The sequence below is a fragment of the Hydra vulgaris genome, chromosome 11 (genome assembly GCF_038396675.1).
Source record: "Hydra vulgaris chromosome 11, alternate assembly HydraT2T_AEP".
NCBI lineage: Eukaryota > Metazoa > Cnidaria > Hydrozoa > Anthoathecata > Hydridae > Hydra > Hydra vulgaris.
The window spans coordinates 48,118,862-48,125,836 of NC_088930.1; the positions used below are offsets into that span (position 1 = coordinate 48,118,862).

Genomic DNA, 6,975 nt, shown 5'->3' on the forward strand with positions numbered 1-6,975 from the left:
TTTTTCGTAAATATTTTCGGTTGTGTAATAAATTTTTCATATTCGATTCTAAATTGAAATTTACGATTCGGTTGAATCATAAGACGACGTTTAAGCTACACGTGTTTTCAAATTAAGAAAGCTGTTTCTCTCCATCATTAACATTTTAACATGCAACATAAACGGTCTAAACGACCAAAAGTTTTTAAAAGTCTTTAAAAGTCCTCCAACGATCTTATCCTCCTTCAGGAAACAAAGTCTGGACCGTCCACTGTTAAGCAGTGAGGTGACGAATGGACTGGCCCAGTGAAAAATAAAACCGCGTCCCACATGGGTTCCGCGTGGGTTTCGTGTGGGATTGATGGGATTTACGTGGGACGGATTTTCCCATGTGGTATCCGTATGGAAATTTGTCACCTTAAACCCATGTGGGTAATCCCACATGGGTTACATGTGGGAACCATAAGGTATTTACACACATGGGAAATCCCACGTGGGTTTCATGTGGGATTTGCATGGGAATTAATTTGAAAGCTGGAAACTAAAAAAACAAACTTTTTAAAAAAAACTAAATAAAAATTTTTAAATCGACATTGCATTGCGTTACGTTTATATTGTGTGAAAATATTTTATATTAATATAGAGAATGGCAAGCAAGTATGTAAGTACCACGAATAATGTTTGTCTTTCTTTACAGAAATAAGATTAAGATTTGTGCAAATAGACGTATTATTAGGATGATATAATAGTTATTTGAATATAGATCTTGAGTATATTATCTGCAAACAATTAACTGATGAAAGTTCAAATGTTGTCAAAAACCAAGCATGCATGCATAGGACACTACAGTGTCCCACAAAGAAATGCAGGTTTGAAAGTCAAAGAATTCCCAATTTTCTTTGTTAAAAAAGAAAAAAATAGGGTGGTGGTGGTGGGGAGATAAGTTTCTGTAACTTTTTTTATGCTCCAAAACTTTTAACTTTAGATATAATAAGGTCCTTATGACTTAAGGGACTTACAAACTACATTGAGGAACAAAAACAGGATATAAACAGAAACTTTTCAATTTTTAATCTGGAGTACCACAGTGTTATTGGGAATAAAGCCTCTGGGTCCAGTTTTCAAAGTAATATAATTTAAAGTAATGTTTAAATAAAGTAGTATACTTTAAAATGCATATACTATATAATAAAGTTATACATGTAACACCTGATATAGTTATACATATAACTCCTGATATAGTTATACATATAATTCCTGATATAGTTATACATATAACTCCTGATAGCTAACTATATGTATAACTAGTTATACATATAATTTGTTATAGAAACTTATTTTTTAAGGTTATGCTTGAACAAATTAGTACCAATTAATTCAAATTTAAGATTTAGTAAAAGTTCAAGTTAAAGTTCTTATTTATTCATTGTTTTTGTTAATTTTATATTTATTTGTTCAAATTTGTTAATTAGTACTATTTCTTACTACAGTAAGAATGTTTATCATTGTTGAATGTGATTTTATTTGTTAATTTTATTTTCAACATATTTTGAGAACACCCTTTACATTTTAAATGATGACAGCTTTACTTTTCTATTGATGTTAAATTTATTACGTTTCAATAACTCAGATTGTATCATAACTGAATTATTGTAAGCTTTGTAGGGGTTTGTTGTATATTAAATGGTGTTTTAAATAAAGTGAAAATAATATATATATATATATATATATATATATATATATATATATATATATATATATATATATATATATATATATATATATATTTACAACATTAAAACAATAAAATTGATACAAAATTTCACTTTAAAAGGAATACCATTAACATTATGATGATAATAGCATTAGGAAACTAGTATTTATGTATTAATATTATACTATAAATAAATAGTTTTTTAATTCATTTTATAAAATAGAGACTGACAACTGATAATTAATGGAAAATAGGTATAAAATAGGTGGTCAAAGCTTGCTCAATAGGTAGGTTCTCAGCATAACAATGCTTTTTTCTTACACTTTCTAAAGAGAAATATAGCAAATTGATTGCTTATTTTACCTAAATCATAGGATCATCTATGCATAATGATGTCAGATGATGACCCGGTTTATTGAACACCTTCACCCTTTATCAAACTCAGTCAATTTTTTGCCATCTCCCATTGAAAATGATGTCAGTTTTTGTTATATATTATGATATATTATATATATATATATATATATATATATATATATATATATATTATATATATATATATATATATATATATATATATATATATATATATATATATATATATATATATATATATATAATTTTTACTTTATGTACAACACCATTTGATATACAACAAATTCTTACAAAGCTTACAATAATTCAGTAAAATTCAATCTGAGTTATTAAAACGTAATAAATTTAACATCAATAGAAAAGTAAAGCTGTCATCATTTAAAATGTAAAGGGTGTTGTCAAAATATGTTGAAAGTAAAATTAAGTTACTAATAAAATCACGTCCAACAATGATAAATATTCTTACTGTAGTAAGAATTAGTACTAGTTAACAAATTTGAACAAATAAATATAAAATAGTGAAAAAACAATGAACAAATAAGAACTTGAACTTGAACTAAATCTTGAATTTGAATTAATTGGTACTAATTTGTTCAAGCATAACCTTAAAAGATAAGTTTATATAATAAATTTTATGTATAACTAGTTATACATATAGTTAACTATCAGGAGTTATATGTATAACTGCATGCATTTTAAAGCATTTTATTTAATTTATATATTACTTTAGATCATTTTACTTTGAATACTGGACCCAGAGACTTTATTCCCAATTACACTGGGTAATCCAGATTAAAAATTGAAAAGTTTCTGTAAATATCCTGTTTTTGTTCATAAAACTTAAGTCCCTTAAGTTTTATGAACCTTATTATATATAAAGTTAAAAGTTTTGGAGCCTAAAAAAAATTACGGAAACCTCCCTATCTCCCCCCTATTTTAATTTTTTTTTTTTAATAAAGAAAGTTTGACTTTCAAACCAGCATTTTTTGTAGGACACTGCAGTGTCCCATGCATGTATGCTTGGTTTTTGACAACATTTGAACTTGCATCAGTCAATTGTTTGCAGATAATATACTCAAGAACTATATTCAAATATCATATGGACATGTTAGAGAATGTTCATATGATATTTAAACATCACAAATTTAATAATATTGTTGTGATATGTTATATAAATAATACCATAGTAGATTATGATATGAAAATAAGATAGGATATGAAGGTAATGATCAAAGAATAAATTTACTTATAGAGATTTAGATGTTTGTTTATTAGTTTCAGAATATTATATTATGTGTGACTGCGGCCTTCTATAATAACAGGCCTTGACATCGCGCAACAAATTTGTTAAACTGAAGGCCAATTCCTAATACTGTGTTTACATTTTCATCTTTTCACATTAGACAAAAGTTGTGTTCGCGCTTTTTTAATAAATCTTTAAAATTTGATTGTTTTATAAATTAGGTAGCGCAACTTCAAGACGATAACGTTGTAAGTTTCAAGGCGTTAACATTGTAAGGTAATAATATTGTCAAACTAACGATTAGTTTTTTTAAATGCCTTTGAAATGCTGTGTATCTCTTTGCAAGTCGAACTATCTCAACTACAACAAAAATATCAATTTACACAATTACAAGTACAATATCAATTACAACTACAACGAAGTTTATATGATTGTTTGTGTATTGACTACAAGTTGCCAAGTATAAGAACTTTAACACGATTGACTTCAAAAATAAGCTCAATGGAGGACCTAAGTTTCATAAATAGTATTTTTATGAATTTAAATCCATTAAAAAGAATTTCCATACTACTAATTGATGAGGTCTATGTCAAAGCTTTATTACTTTACCAAAGAGGTGCTTTGTTTGGTCAAGCAGTAAACTACCCTGAAAAGTTAGCTAAAACAATTTTATCATTTATGATTAAATGTCTTTTTGGAGGTCCAGAATTTATATGTAGAGCTCAACCTGTTGCAAATCTTTCCTCTGAATTTCAGTTTGCTCAATGTCAACAAATTGTCTATACAATAAATAATATTGAAAATAGTAAGACACTGGTAATAATTACTGATGGTAACCGTGTAAATCAAAGATTTTTTGGAATGTTTAAAACAGTTGATAGTAAACCATGGTTAACAACATCAGGTATATATTTATTGTATGATTATGTGCATCTACTAAAATCTATACGAAACAATTGGTTGACAAAAAACACTGGGAACTTCAATTTTTGAACAATAAAGAACTTGCTTTGGCTAAGTGGAGTGATTTAGAAACATTATATAAAACTGAGTGCAATAGTCTTTTTAAACTCTCTAAACCTACAGCTAAATCAGTTTATCCAAAACCAATAGAGAGACAATCTGTAAAGTTTTGTTTGTCTGTTTTTTGCAAAGAAACAGTAGCTGCATTAAGAACGCATCCAGAGATTGAAAATAAAGCATTTGAAGGTACTGCTGTATTTATTGAAAAAATATTTTTTTTTCGAATGTTGTTAGAAATCCACTCAGTTGGTGATCAACAGATACAACTGCTACGAGATATTGCTGAACTGTCAAATTTTATGAAACCTACAGGTAAGCGTGTAAAACAGCTTACGCTAGATACTAGCAATGCAATAGCCCATTCATGTTATGGCTTTATTGATCTTGTAGAAACTTTGTTGAGTAATGAAGCAAAGTATGTCATATTAGGTTGGTTTTCAACAGATCCACTTGAAAAAGCTTTTTCTAAGCTTTGACAGGCGAACTGGAGGTACTTACTTTATAAACGCTAAATCTGTAATTGAAAAAATTAATATTCAACTTACTGAACTGATATTACAACTTGACATTCCTGTTGATGGTATCGATGGTCATACTTGTGACATATGTTTTAGAGATATTTCTACTGATGAAAAAGAACTTCTGGATAATATACATGATCTTGAAAGCTCAGTTAATAAATCTACATTAGTGGCTATAGTTTACATAGCTGGCTATGTGCAAAAAAGCGAAATAAAAATTTATGATGATTCTACCAATTATTATTATAAATATGGAAGTTATCTGTATAGCCTAAACAGAGGCGGACTTGAAATTTTAGTTCATTGCTGCTAAATATTAATTTAAAATCACAAAAAAACAATGCAGAGTATATTCTAATATTCTGCTAAAGAATTACTCACTAATTACCACTCCCAAAATACTAAAGCTATCATAATTTATGTGAAAATTAGTTTTGTAATTAATTATGCTATTTACTTGTTATGTTTTTTATTTTCTCATTAGCCTATATGTATTTCAATATGTTTGGATTTGTAAATATTTACCCTGTTGAGATATATTGAGAAAAGTTGATTCAAGCAAAAAAACTTTTTTTGCTTGAATCAATTTTTGTTGGTGTTTTTTATTGTTGGTGATTTTTATTGTTACCATTTTTAGCAAAAAAAATTAAAAATACAGTTATCTTTTTAATATATAGATATATACTTTGTTATGGTTCTGCTTGTTATTGACACTATTTAATATTACATAAATATTCTTAATGAAATTTGAAATACGAAAAATATGATTATCTTTTAACAACTTTGTGGTTTTCTTTTTATATTTCCGTCTTTACTAGAGATTATTATTAGAAAACATAGACTGCCATTACACCCTACCTAATATAAAATATATCAATATAAGTACAAGTGAAAGTTTAATCGGCCTTCAGTTTTTACGGCATTTTGCGCGATGTCAAGGCCTGTTATTATAGAAGGCCGTGTGTGTGACGAAAAAGTAAAGATACTTTTGCATCCAGTGGCTATTGCACCCAACGTCTACATCATTGAATAAGTAGGTTTTTACAGTTTTGTTTTTGTTTTTTTGTTTAACTACTTATCCTAATTGATCACTTTTTTTCAGGATTCTCCTCATGGGTTCAAGCTCATCACGCATAATTTGTGTTCAATTACCCATAATACGTTAGTCATTGTAAGTAATAAATTAGGAAATAATTATTTGTGAAATATTGTAGTCATTAATGACTTCAACCTGGCCAATAATTAAAATTGCTTGACTAATAAGGTTCCTTATTAAAATTGCTCTCTCTCTCTCTCTCTCTGTCTCTCTCTCTCTCTCTCTCTCTCTCTCTCTCTCTCTCTCTCTCTCTCTCTCTCTCTCTGTCTCTCTCTCTCTCTCTCTCTGTCTCTGTCTCTGTCTCTCTCTCTCTCTCTCTCTCTCTCTCTCTATATATATATATATATATATATATATATATATATATATATATATATATATATATATATATATATATATATATATATATTTATATATATTTGTATTTATATTTTTTTTTTTAGAAAATGTTTGAAGAAAGTTAGAAGATACTAAAAACCTTGGTAAAAAAATTGGTATTATGCAAGCCGAAGCGATTTAATTAATTCAATCGACAAAAAACGGCGTGTAAATCGCAAAAGAAAAAATAAATTTTTAATATTCATTTTGCATGTATTGGTTAATAGCATTTATTTTAAAATAAATTCATTTTGCAACACGTTTTTTATTTTTATAATATTTCGTCATATTAGTTTATGGTAAATCCCACATAGGTTATAGGTGAAAAACATCACATGTAAAAGATCAAAAATGCTACTCATTTTGAATACCAAATGGGATAAAGTAGCAAATACCAGATTAAGTTAAGCCTCTCTGAAAGCTTTGATGATTAATTTTAAATTACTTAATTTAAGTAATTTTTAAATTAAAAGAATTTTAAAAATTATCATAGAAGCAATCGGACTTTCATTTGTCTAGTATTGACTACTTTTATACCATTTGGATTAAAATATGTGGCATTTAAGATCTATAACATGTAGTATTTTCCACCTATATCCCATGTAGGATTTACCACATAAAACCCATGTGGAATTTACCATATGAA

At 27.5% G+C, this 6,975-nt stretch overlaps 1 long non-coding RNA gene across 1 annotated transcript; it reads left to right on the plus strand.

The window, feature by feature from the left end:
• The first annotated feature begins 412 nt into the window (after nt 1–412).
• LOC136086721 (uncharacterized) lies at nt 413–6,552 on the plus strand. Its single transcript, XR_010641529.1, has 3 exons — nt 413–640; nt 3,344–6,026; nt 6,395–6,552. It is a non-coding gene; the product is annotated as an uncharacterized LOC136086721 (long non-coding RNA).
• Nucleotides 6,553–6,975: the final 423 nt, after the last annotated feature.